The sequence below is a fragment of the Heptranchias perlo genome, chromosome 3, assembly GCF_035084215.1.
Source record: "Heptranchias perlo isolate sHepPer1 chromosome 3, sHepPer1.hap1, whole genome shotgun sequence".
NCBI classification, from domain to species: Eukaryota; Metazoa; Chordata; class Chondrichthyes; order Hexanchiformes; family Hexanchidae; genus Heptranchias; species Heptranchias perlo.
Window position 1 is genome coordinate 24,780,651 of NC_090327.1, and position 19,619 is coordinate 24,800,269.

The 19,619-nt window shown below is 44.0% G+C and overlaps 1 pseudogene; it reads left to right on the plus strand.

Moving 5' to 3' along the window:
- The first annotated feature begins 351 nt into the window (after positions 1-351).
- LOC137305853 (transcriptional activator protein Pur-alpha-like) lies at positions 352-19,001 on the plus strand (annotated as a pseudogene).
- Positions 19,002-19,619: the final 618 nt, after the last annotated feature.

Consider the following 19,619-nt stretch of genomic DNA (forward strand, 5'->3'; position numbering starts at 1 on the left):
ACACCTTCAGCTGGAAGTGTGGCAACAGCCTTATTGGGTAAGGACAAACAAGAGGTATCCTTTATCCATGCCTGAAGCAAGCCCTTTGCAAATAAAGGTTCCAACATCCGCTTAAGGACCCCACTCTAATGCTGGTTTGCTTTGAGGGAAACTCAGGGGAACCAACCCTACTGAACGCTTGCCAACCACGGGTGCTCCTCCTGACCCCATATCAAATGACTGGATCACCGATCTGGCCCCCCCTCCATCGCCGCCGCTCCCAACCTCTGATCCTCTTGCCCACCCGGCCCCAAACCCTGATCGCAGACTCCACGTCCCCTGACCCCACAATCACAGGCTTCAGGCCGGACGATGACTGTGATGCTAGCAGCGGCCCTATTTTTCTTCTCACTTCCTCCAATCTTCACCAGCGTGCAGTGCCGGCTCTATGACAAGTGGCCTGGACCCAATATCTCAGGAGCCTTGGACCTCACCATTCTGGTATGAGGTACTTACCCTTTGTCCCCCACCCCCACAAGTGCCCAAAAATGGCTGTTCCAGAATTTCTAGGCCATACATTCTGTTCTTATTTTTATGCAATACTTTGATTTCATATTACTATTATTTCTAGATAAATGGAAACCTTACAGCACTTTGGGAAGCAGAAATGTAGAGTTAATTTACAGGTACAACTTTTTCTGTGGCTTAGACCAAAAAGCTGAGGCATTCCATCATCGCCACTTGACACAAAAATTTGACAACCGGACACGATAGCCCCAATTTTAACTTGGAGCGTGAATCGGGCGGGTTGGTGCCAAAGTGGGTGGCAAGCTCCTGCACCTCATCTGCCAGCCAGTATTCTGCCCGAAACTGCTAGGAAATGGCAGCGGGCGGGAATGCAATGTGGGGCGGCATGATGTTAATTGTATCTATGTGATTTATATCAATTAGCGTTAATTGTATTCAGGTGGTGGGTATCAATTAGGGACTCTCTTGTATCCATTTATAGAAGGGTGTGTAATGTTGAGCTGTGTGAATAGAGGCTTGGAAGCAACTGAAGACCAGGCTCTGGTATTCTATCCTTCACCACCTGGTTATCCAATTTATAACACATGAGGCAATTTGTCATCAACAAAAAGTCTTTAATAATATTCATAATATATAAATAATAGTTTGGTCTACTGTGATTGAGTCCTGATTTTTATGCATCAAAGCCAAATGTGCACCGTCAGTTCTAAAGCACCAAGGGATTTGTCGATGAGGGCATCAGCGCACTTTTGACAGTGGGTGTGTACAAAGCTGCAGGCTGGGTGATCTGATAATTGTGTTTATAATGTTAAAAGGATTCGATAGGGTAGATACGGAGAAACTATTTCTCTGGTGGTGGAGTCCAGAACAAAGGGACGTAATCTTAAAATTGGAGCTAGGCCATTCAGGAGCGGAACAAGGACAAAGGGCAGTGAATATTTGGAATTCTCTCTCCCCTGTGGATACTGGGACAATTGGAGCTTTCAAGACTGAAATCGATAGATTTTTGTTAGGTGAGGATATCAAAGGAAATGGATCAAATGCGGGAAAATGATGATCTAATTGAATGGTGGAGCATGCTTGAGGGGCTGAATGGCCTACTCCTGTTTCTAAAGTTCCTATGTTGCTTTGAACGAGAGGGGTTAGTGCTGCTAAGGACAGTACATAGAAATACGGTTCCTGTATTTTGTTTTTAAATATGTGTTAGCCCGGGAGCTACTGGCGCCTGAGACAGTAAAAGATGTAACTGTTGCAGACAGCTCTTCTTCAGCTTGCGGCCAAAACCCTCATGGAGCTCAAAGCAATTTTCCTGCTGTCTGTCTGTGTCTCTTCTTATAGCACCTGCTAATCAAATCTCAGCTGCAATCACAACAATGAAAGGATATGAAACTCATGGGAAAATGCATCGGAGCCAAAGATTAAATGCGAGTGGCTCCTGAATGACTGTGTTGTTATCTTTAGAGCTAAAACTGGTAACTGCTTGGCTCCAGTCAACACTATGTTTAACCACTGAGGCAAGCCCTCATCTCCTGACACAATTTCTTGCCAATCATTGTCGTAAGTAGAGAAACTCAAGCGAAGGACCGGTGCCCACAATACAGGACCGCAGCAAGGTTGAAATGACAAGGAGAAACAAGAAGATAATTTAAGATACTATAATTGGTTGACTTCACACAAATTGCACAGTTAAAATGCAGTTAAATAGTTAAAATAAATTCACAAAAATAGAAAGTTAAAATAAAGTTATCGAACACTTAAAAAATAATGAAGATGCTCCAGTCTAGAATTCTTCACCTAGAAGGACAAGCATGGCAGGTGCATGGGAGCACCATCGCCTCCATGTTCCCTTCCAGGCCACACACCTCCCTGACTTGGGACATAAATCACCGTTCCTTCATTGTCGTTGGACCACGATCCTGGAACTCCCTACCTAATAGCATTGTGGGAGCACCTTCACCACAAGAAAAAGGCCCACCACCAGCTTCTCAAGGGCAACTAGGGATGGGCAATAAATGCTGGCCTTGGCAGTGACGCCCACATCCGGAGAATAATTTTTTAAAAAGTCTGCAGCTTGAACTATGCAATTGGTAATTAAATTTGCAAGGAAGTAGTTAGCAATAAAAACAATTATGGCGAGGGAAAAACATAGAAATAAAACCTTAAAGTGTTACGGCTCAGTTACATGTGCCAGGAAAAATACAAGTGCGATTAAAGCCTCCGCAACTCTCTCCCATTGTAATTTGGAGACCCAGGTGTTCGCCGACATGCTAATTACTTATAGCTATGAATGGAAATTAGGTTATTAATATAGCAAAAAAGAAGCTGCTAAGTAAAGCATTGTCACTAGGCCCGTTTTCAATTATTCATCATACTTCTAACAATGAGACACATAATCACAATGATCCTAACATATGCCGTAAGGTAATTGCTTGAAATTAACGAGCTTGTTTTTCGTGTAAGTTCATATAATCAAATGTGCATGGATTTCCTTTCATTCACCTTAAATTAAGAGCTGTCAGCGCGATGTGTTCATTCAGATGATAATCTGGAGATTCCTGTCACTATCTTCAATGGTGCAATGGGACATATGAAAAATGCAGATATTACATAGACAGATTACATACACATGCTCTCTCATACTGTTAAGGTCATATATTTGTTTAAGAAAGCTGTTTAAGCAGTTATTCATTTTTCAACAGAATCTTATTATGTTATTTCTTAAGCAACCATTTGTTCTCACGTCTTTCTGAAATGTCTCAAACTGCTACACACATAATGAATCTTTGTGATATGCAGCTACTGTTGTTGTTTAAGCAAATGCAGCAGTCATTTCACATACAACAAGACTTCACAAACTGCAATGAGAAAAATGACCAGTTCATCTCTTTTAGGTTGTGGTGAGAGAAATTCCTGTGCTTCTCCAAATAATGCAATGTGATCTCGAAGGTCCAACTGAACCACCAGAACAAACCTATGTTTAACATCTTATTCAAAGGATGGCACTTCTTCCAATTCTGTACTGTCTCAATCCTGCACTGAAGTATCACGTTACATTATACGCTCAAGTCTTGGAGTGGGGTTGTAACCTTCAATTTTCAGACTCTAGCAGGATTAATTTTGACTTTGGGTGTTAGTGTAAAACAGCCGATATTGGATCAGCCGCTCGTTATACATCTCTCCCCGATTTTCATTTCCATTGATTACCAACTGGGCCGAGCTGGATCTCAAATTATGAGGTTGTTACATCAAAAAAATCAAGCATTTTTTCCTCTGTGGATCGGTGTCAGGATTAAGGTGAGCATAAATTTTGGCCCATTATTAAACTAAACAATTTTCTAATGCATTTAGTGTAATGTTTAAGGATCCACAGATGAACGAGGTGTGACTGGCAGATATCAGGGAAAGCCCCCAGACTCTATTATAATGAGAGCAGATACATCACAGAGACAGGTAAAGCTAATAAAGAGATTAATAAGCAGGACCTCAAAGGTGGTAATCTTTGGATTACTCCCAGTGCCACACGCTCGTGAGTAAAGAAATAGGAGGGTAGTGCAAATGAATGCGTGGCTGGAGAGATGGTGCAGGAGGGAGGGCTTTAGATTCCTGGGGCATTGGGACCGGTTCTGGGGGAGGTAGGACCTGTACAAACCAAATGGGCCGGGACCAATATTCTCACGGGGAGGTTCGCTACTGCTGTTGGGGAGGGTTTAAATTAGCTTGACAGGAGGTGGGGAACCTGAGCTTAGATTCAGAAGGGAGAGAAGCAAAGCTGGAAATGGAAGGCAGAAAATTAGTAAGTGAGTTTGGAAGGCAGAGGAAGCAAAGGTTAGAAAATAGACAACAAAGGAGTTTGGCAATGCTTATTGGTATATACTTCAATGCAAGGAGTCTACTGAATAAGGCAGATGAACTGAGGGCACAAATAGACATGTGGAAGTGCGATATCTTAGCTATTACAGAAACATGGCTTAAAGAGGGGCAGCAATGGCAGCTCAACATTCCTGGTTACAGGGTTTTCAGATGAGATAGAGAGGGGGATAAAAAAGGAGGGGGAGTGGCAACATTGGTTAAAGGAAGAATGACAGCTGTGATGAGGCATGATATGTTCGAAGGATCATGAAATGAGGCCATATGAGTTGAGCTAAAGAACAAAAAAAGGGGCAGTCACACTACTGGGAGTGTACTATAGACCCCCAAACAGTCAGAGGGAGATAGAAGAGTAAATATGTCGGCAAATTCTGAGAAGTGCAAAAATGGTACTGCAGTAATAGCAGGGGATTTCAACTACCCTAATATTAACTGGGATACAATCAGTGTAAAAGGTATAGAGGGTGCAGAATTCTTAAAATGCATTCAGGAAAACTTTTTTAGCCAGTACGTGGCAAGTCCAACAAGAGAAGGAGCATTTCTGGACTTAGTTTTAGGAAATGTAGCTGGGCAGGTGGAAGGAGCATCAGTGGGAGAGCATTTTGGTGGTAGTGATCATAATTCAGTTAGATTTACCATAATTATGGAAAAGGACAAAGATAGAACAGGAGTAAAAGTTCTCAATTGGGAAAAGACAAATTTTACTAAGCTGAGAAGTGATTTAGCAAAAGTGGACTGGAAACAGCTACTTGAAGGTAAATCAGTGTCAGAGCAGTGGGAGGCATTCAAGGGGGAGATAGTGAGGGTTCAGAGCAAATATGTTCCCACAAAGAAAAAGGGTGGGACTGCCAAATCTCAAGCCATCTGGATGTCAAGAAGCATACAGGGAGGATAAGGCAAAAAAGGGAAGCTTATGTTTGATACCGAGAGCTCAATACTGCAGAAAACCGACAGGAGTATAGAAAGTGCAGGGGTGAAATTAAAAAGGAAATTAAGAAAGCAAAGAGAGGGCATGAATAAATACTGACAAGTAAAATCAAGGAAAACCCAAAGACGTTTCATAAATACATAAAGAGCAAGAGGATAACTAAGGAAAGAGTAGGGCCTATTAGAGACCAAAAAGGTAACCTATGTGTGGAGGCGGAAGATATGGTTATGGTTCTCAATGAATCACAAATGAGATCGCCGAGGTGGGCGCGGGCGGCAACAAGAGCCGGCTGACCCTCTCCATGGCGATGGCGGCCGAGTTCCGCGACTACCTCGGGGATTTCATCGAGCACTATGCGCAGCTGGGCCTCTCGGACTCGGACGCCGGCCTGAGCTCCTACGAGCCCCGCCGTGCACTGAAGAGCGAGTTCCTGGTGCGGGAGAACCGCAAGTACTACATGGACCTGAAGGAGAACAAGCGAGGTCGCTTCCTGCGCCTCCGCCAGACCTTAAATCGAGGCCCCGGCTTGGGGGGGACGCAAGGCCAGACCATCGCCCTGCCGGCCCTAGGGCTCATCGAGTTCAGGGACGCACTGGCGAAGCTGATCGACGACTACGGCGTGGACGACGAGCCGTGCGGCCAGTCTGAGTTGCCCGAGGGCACGTTCCTCACCGTCGACAGAAAGCGCTTCTTCTTCGACATGGGCTCCAACAAGTACGGCGTGTTCATGCGAGTGAGTGAGGTGAAGCCCTCTTACAGGAACTCCATCACCATCCCCTAGAAAGCCTGGTCCAAGTTCGGCAGCACCTTCAGCAAGTACGCAGAGGAGATAAAGGAGATCCAGGACAAATATCGGGACAAGAAGGAAAAAGCAGGAACTAAGTGTCACAAAACATATTTGAAAGTTCTTTATCTGAATGCACGTAGCATTCGTAACAAAATGGATGAGTTAACGGCACAAATAACTACGTATGGGTATGATCTTGTGGCCATTACAGAAACATGGCTGCAGGGTGACAACGACAGGGAATTAAATATGCCAGGGTATTTAACAATCAGGAAGGACAGGCAGGAGGGAAGGGGAGGTGGGGTGGCTATGTTAATAAAGGAAGGAATCACTGTAATACAGAGAAATGATATTGGGACAAAGGATCAGGATAATGAAACAGTTTGGGTAGAGATAAGGAATAATAAGGGAAAAAAAACACTAGTGGGCGTAGTATATAGGCCTCCTAATAGTTGCAACTCTGCTGGAAGAAGTATTAATCAGGAAATAGTCGGGGCATGTAATAAGGGAACAGCTATAATTATGGGGGATTTTAACTATCATATTAACTGGACAAATCAAATTGGGCAGGGCAGCCTTGAGGAAGAGTTTATTGAGTGTATTAGGGATGGATTTCTTGAGCAGTATGTAACTGATCCTACAAGGGGGCAAGCAACCTTGGACCTGGTCCTGTGTAATGAGCCAGGATTAATTAATAATGTCCTAGTTAAGGAACCCCATTGGAATGAGTGACCATAACATGGTTACATTCCATATCCAATTAGAGGGTGAGAAGGTTGAATCTCAAACAAGCGTACTGAGCTTGAATAAAGGAGACTATGATGGTATGAGGGCGGAATTGATTAAAGTGGACTGGGAAAAAAGATTAAGGGGTAAGACGGTACATGAGCAGTGGTGTTCATTTAAGGAGTTATTTTACAACTTTTAAAACAAATATATTCCACTGAGGAAAAAAGGGTGTAAAAGAAATGACAGCCATCCGTGGCTAAGTAAAGAAATTAAGGATAGTATCTGACTAAAAACAAGGACATATATGGTAGCCAAACTTAGTGGGAGGATAGAAGATTGGGAAGTCTTCAAAAGACAGCAAAAAGTAACTAAAGGATTGATTAAGAAAGGGAAGATTGATTATGAAAATAAATTAGCAAAAAATATAAAAACAGATAGCAAGAGTTTCTACAGTTATATAAAAAGAAAAAGGGTGGCTAAGGCAAACGTAGGTCCCTTAGAGGATGAGACCAGGAAATTAATGGTGGGAAACATGGAGATGGCAAAAATGCTGAACAAATATTTTGTTTCAGTCTTTACGGTAGAGGACACTAAGAATATCCCAACACTGGACAAACAGGGGGCTCTAGGGGGGAGGAGCTAAATACGATTAAAATCACTAAGGAATTGGTACTCAGTAAATTAATGGGACTCAAGGCGGATAAATCCCCTGGACCTGATGGCTTACATCCTAGGGTCTTGAGGGAAGTGGCAGTGGGGATTGTGGATGCTTTGGTAATAATTTTTCAAAATTCTCTGGACTCGGCAAAGGTCCCGGCAGATTGGAAAACTGCTAATGTAACACCCTTACTTAAAAAGGGTAGTAGACAGAAGGCTGGAAGTTATAGACCAGTTAGCCTAACATCTGTGGTGGGTAAAATTGTGGAGTCTATTATTAAGAAGACAATAGCAGAACATTTGGACAAACATAATTTAATAGGACAAAGTCAGCATGGCTTTACGAAGGGGGAAGTCATGTCTGACAAATTTGCTTGAGTTCTTTGAGGACATAACGTACAGGGTGGATATAGGGGAACCAGTGGACGTAGTGTATTTAGACTTCCAGAAGGCATTCGACAAGGTGCCACATAAAAGATTATTGCTCAAGATAAAGAATCACTGGATTGGGGGTAATATTCTGGCATGGGTGGAGGATTGGTTATCTAACAGGAAGCAGAGAGTTGGGATAAATGGTTCATTCTCGGACTGGCAACCAGTGCTGTTCCGCAGGGGTCGGTGCTGGGTCCCCAACTCTTTACAATCTATATTAACGATTTGGAGGAGGGGACCGAGTGTAACGTATCAAAGTTTTCAGATGATACAAAGATGGGAGGGAAAGTAGAGAGTGAGGAGGACATAAAAAACCTGCAGGGGGATATAGACAGGCTGGGTGAGTGGGCGGAGATTTGGCAGATGAAATACCATATTGGAAAATGTGAGGTTATGCACTTTGGCAGGAAAAACCAGAGAGCAAGTTATTTTCTTGATGGCAAGAGACTGGAAAGTACTGCAGTACAAAGGGATCTGGGGGTCCTAGTGCAAGAAAATCAAAAAGTTAGTATGCAGGTGCAGCAGGTGATCAAGAAGGCCAACGGAATGTTGGCGTTTATCGCTAGGGGGATAGAATATAAAAATAGGGAGGTATTGCTGCAGTTATATAAGGTATTGGTGAGACCGCACCTGGAATACTGCATACAGTTTTGGTCTCCATACTTAAGAAAAGACATACTTGCTCTCGAGGCAGTACAAAGAAGGTTCACTCGGTTAATCCCGGGGATGAGGGGGTGGACATATGAGGAGAGGTTGAGTAGATTGGGACTCTACTCATTGGAGTTCAGAAGAATGAGGGGCGATCTTATTGAAACATATAAGATTGTGAAGGGGCTTGATCGGGTGGATGCGGTGAGGATGTTCCCAAGGTTGGGTGAAACTAGAACTAGGGGGCATAATCTTAGAATAAGGGGCTGCTCCTTCAAAACTGAGATGAGGGGAAACTTCTTCACTCAGAGGGTGGTAGGTCTGTGGAATTTGCTGCCCCAGGAAGCTGTGGAAGCTACATCATTGAATAAATTCAAAGCAGAAATAGACAGTTTCCTAGAAGTGAAGGGAATTGGGGGTTACGGGGAGTGGGCAGGAAAGTGGACATGAATTTAGATTTGAGGTTCGGATCAGATCAGCCATGATCTTATTAAATGGCGGAGCAGGCTTGAAGGGCCAATTGGCCGACTCCTTCTCCTATTTCTTATGTTCTTATGTTTAGATGGACAATGCAGACATTGTAGTTGAGGAGGAGTGCGTAATATTGGATGGGATAAACATAGTGAAGGAGGAAATATTAAGGAGTTTGGCATATTTGAAAGTAGATAAATTGCCAGGCCCGGATGAAATGTATCCCACACTGTTAAGAGAAGCAAGGGAGGAAATAGCAGAGGCTCTGACCATCATTTTCCAATCCTCCCTGGCTACAGGCATGGTGCCGGAGGATTGGAGGACTGCTATTGTTGTACCTTTGTTTAGAAAGGGAGAAAAGGATAGACCGAGTAATTGCAGGCCAGTCAGCCTAACCTGATTCTGAGGGACAGTATTAATCATCATTTAGAAAGGCACGGATTAATCAAGGACATTCAGCATGGAATTGATAAGGGAAGGTCGTGTCTGACTAACTTGATTGAATTTTTTGAGGAGGTAACAAGGAAGGTCGATGAGCGTAATGCGTTTGATGTAGTCTACATCACATGGCACATGGCAGACTGGCCAAAAAATTACAAGCCCATGGGATCCAAGGGAAAGTGGCAAGTTGGATCCAAAATTGGCTCAGTGGCAGGAAGCAAAGGGTAATGGTCGACGGGTGTTTTTGTGACTGGAAGGATGTTTCCAGTGGGGTTCCACAGGACTCAGTACTAGGTCCCTTGCTTTTTGTGGTATATATTAATGATTTGGACTTAAATGTAGGGGGCATGATTAAGAAGTTTGCAGATGATACAAAAATTGGCCATGTGTTTGATGGTGAGGAGGAAAGCTGTAGACTGCAGGAAGGTATCAAATGGACTAGTCAGGTGGGCAAAAAAGTGGCAAATGGAATTCTATCCGGAGAAGTATGAGGTAATGCATGTGGGGAGGGCAAACAAAACAAGGGACTACACAATAAATGGGAGGATACTGAGAGGTGTAGAGGAAGTGAGAGACCTTGGAGGGCATGTCCGCAGATCCCTGAAGATAGCAGGACAGGTAGATAAGGTGGTTAAGAAAGCATATGGGATATTTTCCTTTATTAGCTGAGGCATAGAATATAAGAGCAGGGAGGTTATGCTGGAACTGTATAAAGCACTGGTTAGGCCACAGCTTGAGTACTGTGTACAGTTCTGGTCACCACATTACAGGAAAGATGTGATTGCACTAGAGAGGGTTCAGAGGAGATTTACGAGGATGCTGCCAGGGCTGGAGAATTTTAGCTATGTGGAAAGATTGGATAGGCTGGAGTTGTTTTCTTTGGAACAGAGGAGGCTGAGGGGTGATTTAATTGAGGTGTATAAACTTATGAGGGGCCTGGATAGAGTCGATAAGAAGGACCTATTTCCCTTAGCAGTGAGGTTAATAACCAGGGGGCATAGATTTAAAATAATTGGTGGAAGGATTAGAGGGGAACTGAGGACAATTTTTTTCACCCAGAGGGTGGTGGGGGTCTGGAACTCACTGCCTGAAAGGGTGGTAGAGGCAGAAACCCTCTTCACATTTAAAAGGCACTTGGATATGCACTTGAAGTGCCGTAACCTACAAGGCTACGGACCAAGTGCTAGAAAGTGGAATTAGGCTGGATAGCTCTTTTTTGGCCGGCACAGGCACAGTGGGCCGAATGGCCTTCTTCTGTGCCGTAAATTTCTGTGATTCTATAATGAATCACAGTGAATATAGAGTCATATAAAGAGATTCATATAAAGAGATCAATTGCATCTTCCTCCTTTACTTGAATTCAAATATACTGATATCAGCTCAATTGCCCAGCTGTAACTTGCTGAGCACTGTACTTTTAAAAAACACCAAAATATTCGGCTGCAAATATATTATGTGAACAGACCCTCCACATCATGTCAAAATTTGCAGTTTTGGTTTTTGGAGGTTTAGTTGAACCATACAGAATCACTTTATAATGCAATCGTCTAAGGTTTTTGGGCTTTAGCATATGCTCATTTGGAATATCTTGCACTGTGTAATCTTGTTAGATCAATTGTACTCAGTACACAGAGAATACAATACACAGTAAATCTCCTGTGGTGTTGCTCATGGTGAGTCAGAGGTTTTATAAGAACAGGGGTTTTATGCTAAGTAATATTACCAGGGACATTGACTTATCAGCATTGGAGATGCCAATTCTGGCCTCTTGCGCATCTCCCATTTACATTGCTCCACCATTGGCGGCTGTGCCTTCAGTTGCCTAGACCCTAAGCTCTGGAATTCCCTCCCTAAACCTCCCCCTCTCTACCTCTTTCTCTCTCTCTCTCTCTCTCCTTCTTTAAGACACTTCTTAAAACCTACCTCTTTGACTAAGCTTTTGGTCACCTGTCCTAATATCTCCTTATGTGGCTCAGTATCAAATTTTGTTTGATAACGCTCCTGTGAAATGCCTTGGGACATTTTACTACGTTAAAGGTGCTGTATAAATGCATGTGGTTGTTGTTGTTGGAGATGACAGATGGTTTGACAGATTGGGGAGGACCAGGGGTCATGAATTTAAACTGTGCAAGACTAGGAATAGTCTGGATTTTAGACAGTTCTTCTTTTCTCAGAGAGTAGTGAACCTCTGGAATAAGTTGCTGGCTGGTGTAGTGGGTGCTGACACTTTGCATGCCTTGAAGAGGAAGCTGGACCAGTTCGTGGCTGAGGCAGAGATCGCATTTTATAGAAGGCAAGTGGCTTTACAGATTACACATGGTCCATGTGATGTCCTGGACTGGTTTCGATTGCTTGAGGGGGTTGGAGAGGAATTTTCCAGTGTGTTTTTTCCCCTTATTGACCCTGGATTTTTCTGTTTTTTGGCCTCTCCCAGGAGATTACACGACTGCAGTGGGTTGGGGGGGGGGGGGGGTGGGGGGAGGGGGGGTGTAGAAAGTGTATAGTTATGATGCTCCAGCCATGAGTGTCGGGCAAACTTGATAGAACGGGTGGTCTTTTCCTGCCCATCATTGGCTTATGATCTTATGACTCTTGAATCTCACATATGGCCAAACTGGGATGGAGTATCAGAGTCTATCAGCATTTTGAACAGGGTATCAATGTCTGGAAGCACTTGGAGAGGAGTTCTGGGAACACTAGAGGAAAAGGTTCTGGGATAGATCCTAGGAGCTAGGGTCACTGGCAGAGCGTTTTGGGACCAAGGAGAACTGGGGAGAAAGGTCTGAGGGCCTGAGAGCACTGAAGGTTCTCTTGGGATCAGGAAGTATAGCAATGTAATCCAAGGGTTCTTGTGTGCTGAAAGGATTATTTTCCTTTTTCTCACCATTTACAGAAACTGGCCTGACTATCTCTTTTTGAAGGCCTCAGACTGACGTTATGATTTGAACAAGAAAGGTTGATAAATACCTTTTATAAAAGTGATCAGAAACAAGCAGCCTTGAATAACTTTCTGTTGAATTTGAACAAAAACCCTGCTAATCAAATACATATTTGAAGATAAGATGTTGCGCTTGCATTGAATTGCTTGGCCCCTCTCTTGGATATCAGGCAATGGACAAACCAAATATTGTATATTTTAAATAAAAACAGAAAATGCTGGAAACGCTCAGCAAGACAGGCAGCATCTGTGGAGAGAGAAAGTGAGTTAACGTTTCAGGTCGATGAGCTTTCATCAGAAGTGGAAGGAGTTAGAGATTTAACAGTTTTAAGCAAGAACAGAGCCAGGGAAAAGGGGTGAGGAGAGAACAAAGGGGAAGGTCTGTGATAGGGTAGAGGGCGAGAGTGATTAAATGACAAAAGGGATGCTGGTGCAAGACAAAAGGTGGTAATAATGGGACAAGTAAAGAAATAAAAGATGGTTCCAGAGGAGGTTTAAATAAGAACATAAGAACATAAGAAATAGGAGCAGGAGTAGGCCAATCGGCCCCTCGAGCCTGCTCCGCCATTCAATAAGATCATGGCTGATCTGATCCTAACCTCAAATCTAAAGAACACAAGAAGTAGGAGCAGGACCTGGCCACATAACATTACCAGCATCTGCTATCCAAGAAAATTATAGTGGTGGTAATGATCTGAAGTTGTTGACCTCAATGTTGAGGTTGCAAGGTTGTAAAGTGCCTAATCAAAAGATGAGGTGCTGTTCCTCCAGTTTACATTGAGCTTCATTGTAACAGTGTAGGAGGCCAAAGGCAGAGAGGTCAGAGCGAGAGTGGGATGGAGAACTAAATTGGAAAGTGACCGGAAGCTCAGGGTCATGCTTGTGGACTGAACGGAGCTGTTCAGCAACGTGATCATTCAATCTGTGTTTGGTTTCCCCTTGAAAGGATGAGCAGGCTGGGGCTCTTTTCTCTAGGAAAGAGAAGGCTGAGGGGTGACCTGATAGAGGTCTTCAAGATATTGAAAGTATTTGGTAGGGTAGACGTAGGGAAAATTTTTCCACTTGTGAGATAGTCGAAAACATGAATATAAAATAGTCGCTAATAAATCCAATAGGGAATTCAGGAGAAACTGTTTTACCCAAAGATTAGAAAGAATGTGGAATGCGCTACCACAAGGAGTAGTTGAGGTGAATAGCATAGATGCATTTAAGGGGAAGCTGGATAAACACATGAGGGAGAAGGGAATAGAAGGATGTGCTGGTAGGGTTCGATGAAGTAGGGAGGGAGGAGGCTCAGCTGGAGCATAAATGCCGGCAGTTGGGCCAAAAGGCCTGTTTCTGTGCCTTGGTTTTAATGTAACTCGATGCAACTCGATATAGAGGACACCGCATTGTGAGCAGCAAATACAGTATACAAAGTTTGAAGAAGTACAAGTAAAATGCAGTTTCACCTTGAAGGAGTGTTTGGGGCCCTGGACGGTGGGAAGGGAGGAGGTGAAGCGGCAGGTGTTGCATCTCCTGCACTTGTGTGAGAAGGTGCCAGGGGAGGAGAGTGGGAGTTGGGGGTGATTGATGAGTGGATCAGGGTGTCGCAGAAGGAATGGTCCCTTCGGAATGTTGGGAGGGAAGGTTAAGATGTGTTTTGTGGTGTCATCGTGCTGGAGGCAGCAGAAATGGCAGAGGATGATCCGTTGAATGTGGAGGCTGGTGGGGACCATCTCCAACAAGAAAGTCTAACCACCTCCCCTTAACATTCAACGGCATTACCATCGCTGAATCCCCTACCATCGACATCCTGGGGGTCACCACTGACCAGAAAATTAAATGGACCAGCCATATAAATACTGTGGCTACAAGAGCAGGTCAGAGGCTGGGTGTTCTGCGGCGAGTGACTCACCTCCTGACTCTCCAAAGCCTTTCCGCTGTCTACAAGGCACAAGTCAGGAGTGTGATAGAATACTCTCCACTTGCCTGGATGAGTGCAGCTCCAACAACACTCAAGAAGCTCGACACCATTCAGGACAAGGTAGCCCGCTTGATTGGTATCCCATGCACCACTCTAAACATTCACTCCCTTCACCACCGACGCATTTGACCGAGTGTGGCACCAAGGAGCCCCAGCAAAATTGAAGTCAATGGGAATCAGGGGGAAAACTCTCCAGTGGCTGGAGTCATACCTGGCACAAAGGAAGATGGTAGTGGTTGTTGGAGGCCAGTCATCTCAGCCCCAGGGCATTGCTGCAGGAGTTCCTCAGGGCAGTGTCCTTGGCCCAACCATCTTCAGCTGCTTCATCAATGACCTTCCCTCCATCATAAGGTCAGAAATGGGGATGTTCGCTGATGACTGCACAGTGTTCAGTTCCATTCGCAACCCCTCAGATAATGAAGCAGTCCGAGCCTGCATGCAGCAAGACCTGGACAACATCCAGGCTTGGGCTCATAAGTGGCAAGTAACATTCGCGCCAGATAAGTGCCAGGCAATGACCATCTCCAACAAGAGAGAATCTAACCACCTCCCCTTGACATTCAACGGCATTACCATCGCCGAATCCCCCACCATCAACATCCTGGGGGTCACCATTGACCAGAAACTTAACTGGACCAGCCATATAAATACTGTGGCTACGAGAGCAGGTCAGAGGCTGGGTATTCTGCGGCGAGTGACTCACCTCCTGACTCCCCAAAGCCTTTCCACCATCTACAAGGCACAAGTCAGGAGTGTGATGGAATACTCTCCACTTGCCTGGATGAGTGCAGCTCCAACAACACTCAAGAAGCTCGACACCATCCAAGATAAAGCAGCCCGCTTGATTGGCACCCCATCCACCACCCTAAACATTCACTCCCTTCACCACCGGCGCACTGTGGCTGCAGTGTGTACCATCCACAGGATGCACTGCAGCAACTCGCCAAGGCTTCTTCGACAGCACCTCCCAAACCCGCGACCTCTACCACCTGGAAGGACAAGGGCAGCAGGCACATGGGAACACCACCACCTGCACGTTCCTCTCCAAGTGATACACCATCCCGACTTGGAAATATATCGTCGTTCCTTCATCTTCGCTGGGTCAAAATCCTGGAACTCCCTTCCTAACAGCACTGTGGGAGAACCTTCACCACACTGACTGCAGCGGTTCAAGAAGGCGGCTCATCACCACCTTCTCAAGTGCAATTAGGGATGGGCAATAAATGCTGGCCTTGCCAGTGACGCCCACATCCCATGAACGAATAAAAAAAAAAATTAGCTCTGTTTCTCTCTTCACAGACGCTGCCTGACCTGCTGAGTGTTTCTAACATTTTTTGTTTTTATTTCAGATTTACAGCATCCACAATGTTTTGCTTTTGTTTTAGAATTTTATATTTTAAACTGGAACATGATTTCTATCATGGAGTTGCCGTCTTTCGGATGAGACGTTAAACCGAGGCCCCATCTGCCCAGTCAGGTAGACGTAAAAGATCCCACGACACTATTTCGAAGAAGAGCAGGGGAGTTATTCCTGGTGTCCTGGCCAATATTTATCCCTCAACCAATATCACTAAAAACAGATTATCTGGTCATTATTACATTGCTGTTTGTGGGAGCTTGCTGTGCATTTCCTACAATTACAACAGTGACTACTTTTCAAAACAAAACGTCATTGGCTGTAAAGCGCTTTGGGACGTCCTGAAGTCATGAAAAGTGCTATATGCAAGTCTTTCTTTTATGAGGGGAACTGGGTTTTAATCCCCCTCTGTATTGCGACAGAATGAAATAAACCCACACCATGCTAAATCTTAGATACAAATATTGCATGTGATCGTTGGAGCCATTCCTACAAATACCACCGACTATGACTCTCTCCTTTGCTTGTTTTCGGTGGTAGCCTTCATTTCAAAATGACTCATCTTTTCATGGAATAACAGCACATGAGTAGGTGCCCACAGTTCCCCAGACAGTAAGTTCCTGGTCTCTGTTCTGTCATCGGATGAGCTATCATCTGGACACCAAGGGGGAAGCTGTCCTCTGCTGCTATTTTTAATAAATACCATAAATACTTCCTTTCTACACACAGTCACAATTTCACAACAAATGTTGAACTGAGGAAATCTTTTTTTTAAGTGTTCATCTGCAGGAAGGTGAGAAACCACCTGTGTGTACTCTTATAGGAACAGGAGGAGGCCATTCAGCCCCTTGAGCTTGTACCGCCATTCAATTAGATCATGGCTGATCTGTATCTTAACTCCATCTACCCGCCTTTGTTCCATAAATCTTAATACCCTTGTCTAACAAAAATCTATCAATCACAGTCTTGAAATTTTCAATGACCTAGCCTCAAAAGCTTTTTGGGGGAGAGAGTTCCAGATTTCCATTATCCTTTGTGTGAAGAAATGCTTTCTGACATCACCCCTGAACAGCCTATCTCTAATTTTAAGGTTATGCTCCCTTGTTCTGGAATCTCCCACCAGAGGAAATAATTTCTCTCTATTTACCCTATGAAATCCTTTAACCATCTTAAACACTTCAATTAGATCACCCCTTAATAGTCTATACTCAAGGGAATACAAGTCTAGTCTATGCAACCTGTCCTCATAATTTAACCCTTTTAGCCCCGGTATCATTCTGGTGAATCTGCACTGCACACCCTCCAAGTCCAATAAATCCTTCCTGAGGTGCGGTGCCCAGAACTAAATGCAGTATTCCAGATGGGGTATTAACAGAGCTCTGTACATCTGTAACATAACTTCCATCCCTTTGTATCCCAGCCCTCTTGAGATAAAAGCCAACATTCCATTAGTGTTTTTAATTATTTTTTGCACCTGTCCACTAGCTTTTAGTGATTTCTGTACTTGAACCCCTAAATCTCGATGTTCATCCACAGTTCCTAGCTTATCACTATTTAGAAAATACTCTGATCAATTTTTTTTAGGTCTGAAGTAGATGACCTCACACTTCCCACATTGCATTTCATCTGCCACAGTTTTGCCCACTCACTTAATCTATCAATGTCCCTTTGCAACTTACTGTGCCACCTATCTTAGTGTCATCAGCAAACTTAGATATACAGCTCTCTATTCCTTCATCCAAGTCACTTATAAATATAGTGAAAAGCTGAGGCCCAGTATAGATCCCTGGGGGTCACCACTAGTCACATCTTGCCAATTTGAGTATATATCCAATATCCCTACTCTCTGTCTCCTATCTCCTAACCAATTCCCTATCCAAGCCAATATGTTGCCTCTAATTCCATGCACTCTCGTTTTTGTTAACAGTGCTTCACATGTACACATACAACTTATTGCAAAATTACTTTCTGAAGTACACTTATTGTAGACAACACAAACATCAAATTAGATGAGATGAATGACTATTTTTGGTGCTTTTGCTTGAGGGAGAACTCCCTGCTTTTCAATTTTTGCCACGGGATCTTTTTTCTTCCCCTAGCAGCCAGATGAGGATTTGGTTTATTGTATCCTCCAAAAAACAGCACCTCCAACAATGGAGCACTCCAATAAAGTGCCAGCTTATAAAATTTGCTCAAGTCCTGGAGTGGGACTTGAACCCATGTTTTTTTGGTTCAGAGATGAGTGCTACCAACAAGTTGACAATTAGATGCAAAATATTACTGGCAGAGAACTTGGAAACTGGACCACATGTAATATCTAATATCTACACTTGCCGCGTGTAGTCTGATTTGCTGATTAAGTCTTGCAATTTTACATAAAAAGACCTTGAGGCTGCAAAAATTAGTCCCTCAGCACATCTGAGTAACAAATGCTGTTGTTACCATAAAGAGAACCACTGAACAAAGGCTGCTTATTTAACAAAAATAGGTTAATGAACATTTGAGCCCCGATTTTAACTCTGGCGTGAGGCCTAGGCCATTTTAACTTCCGGGCCTCAGCAAAATGATCAAAGGCTGACTCCCGCCCTAACCCAATGGAAATGACGATGAGGCCCGCAGGTGGGAGCGGGATTTCGAGGGGCATGAGGAAGCCACTGGGGACCTGAGCTAACGGCCCCTGGCATAAGGTAAGTTGTCAGGGGGGGTCTGGAGGACATCGTGATCACAATCGTGGGACAGGGAGGGAAGCCTTGGGCAGGGGAAGCCCAGGGCAGGGGAAGACCAAGGCTTCTTCCCAGGTCACGAGAACCCATCAAACATTAAAAAATCTCATTTACCTGGGCATCTTCTGGACACGATCCTGCTTGCTGCCAGCTTTTACTAGGGGCTTTGGCACTGGGTGTCACTGCTGCTATCGGCAGTAAAAATCACGTCGAGGTCCGGATGATGTCATCTGACCCAAATATTTAAATATTACTGAGGCCTCTCACTGTCTGTGGCATGCGGTGCCAACACTGCCAAAACCTGGGCGTTAAAAGCGCAGTGAGTGCGAATGTATCGGGGCCAGAGCAGGTAGTGACCAAACTTCATTTCACTGCCCCCCGCCAGGTCTGTTCCAACCCTGTGGGCACGCATTAAAATGGGGCCTCTAAAGTCTTTGAGCCATCTATTTTCTTGCTTGCAGTGGACAATCTTGCAGAATTAAGCATTCAATGTAGCCATCATGTAAAGGCAACTTGCACACTGCAGAAGAGGTGTCTCATATGCAGGTAAACAAATGAAATAATTCTCTGACGATGATATAATTTGGAGATATTGAAAACTCATCAAAATTCAAGGGGTTAGTTCAGATTCATCTGCTCGATTGCAGTTTGCCTGATAAATGGCAATTGGGTCCAAAATGAGCAGTGGTTGAAGAGCCTGGGATTCTTAATTTTGGAAAAGAGAAGGTTCCAGGGGAGATATTATTGAAGTATGTGAGATTATTAAGGGAACAGACAAACTGAATCTTGATAATATGTCTGAGATTGCCACAAACTCTACAACCAGGGAACATGGGCTAAAACTTAGAAGAGAGAAGGTACATAGACAGTTCCAATTTAACTACTTTACATAGAGGGTAGTGAATGTGTGAAACAAACTGCCTGGGGAAGTTATGGAATCAGATTGCGTAGAGTAGCTATTAGTTTTTGGAACCAACAAGATGGGCTGCAGAATCCTTTCAAGTCCTGTATTTTGCGACGCTCCTGTGTAAAATAAATGGGAATGAAGATAGAAGATTAAAGAAACAAATAAAAGGGAGTACATCAAACCACATTCACCCTCTTAAAAAAAGAGCAGCAAATTAAGTCTATAGAGTGCAATTAACCTTATCCATTATGCCATTTGTGC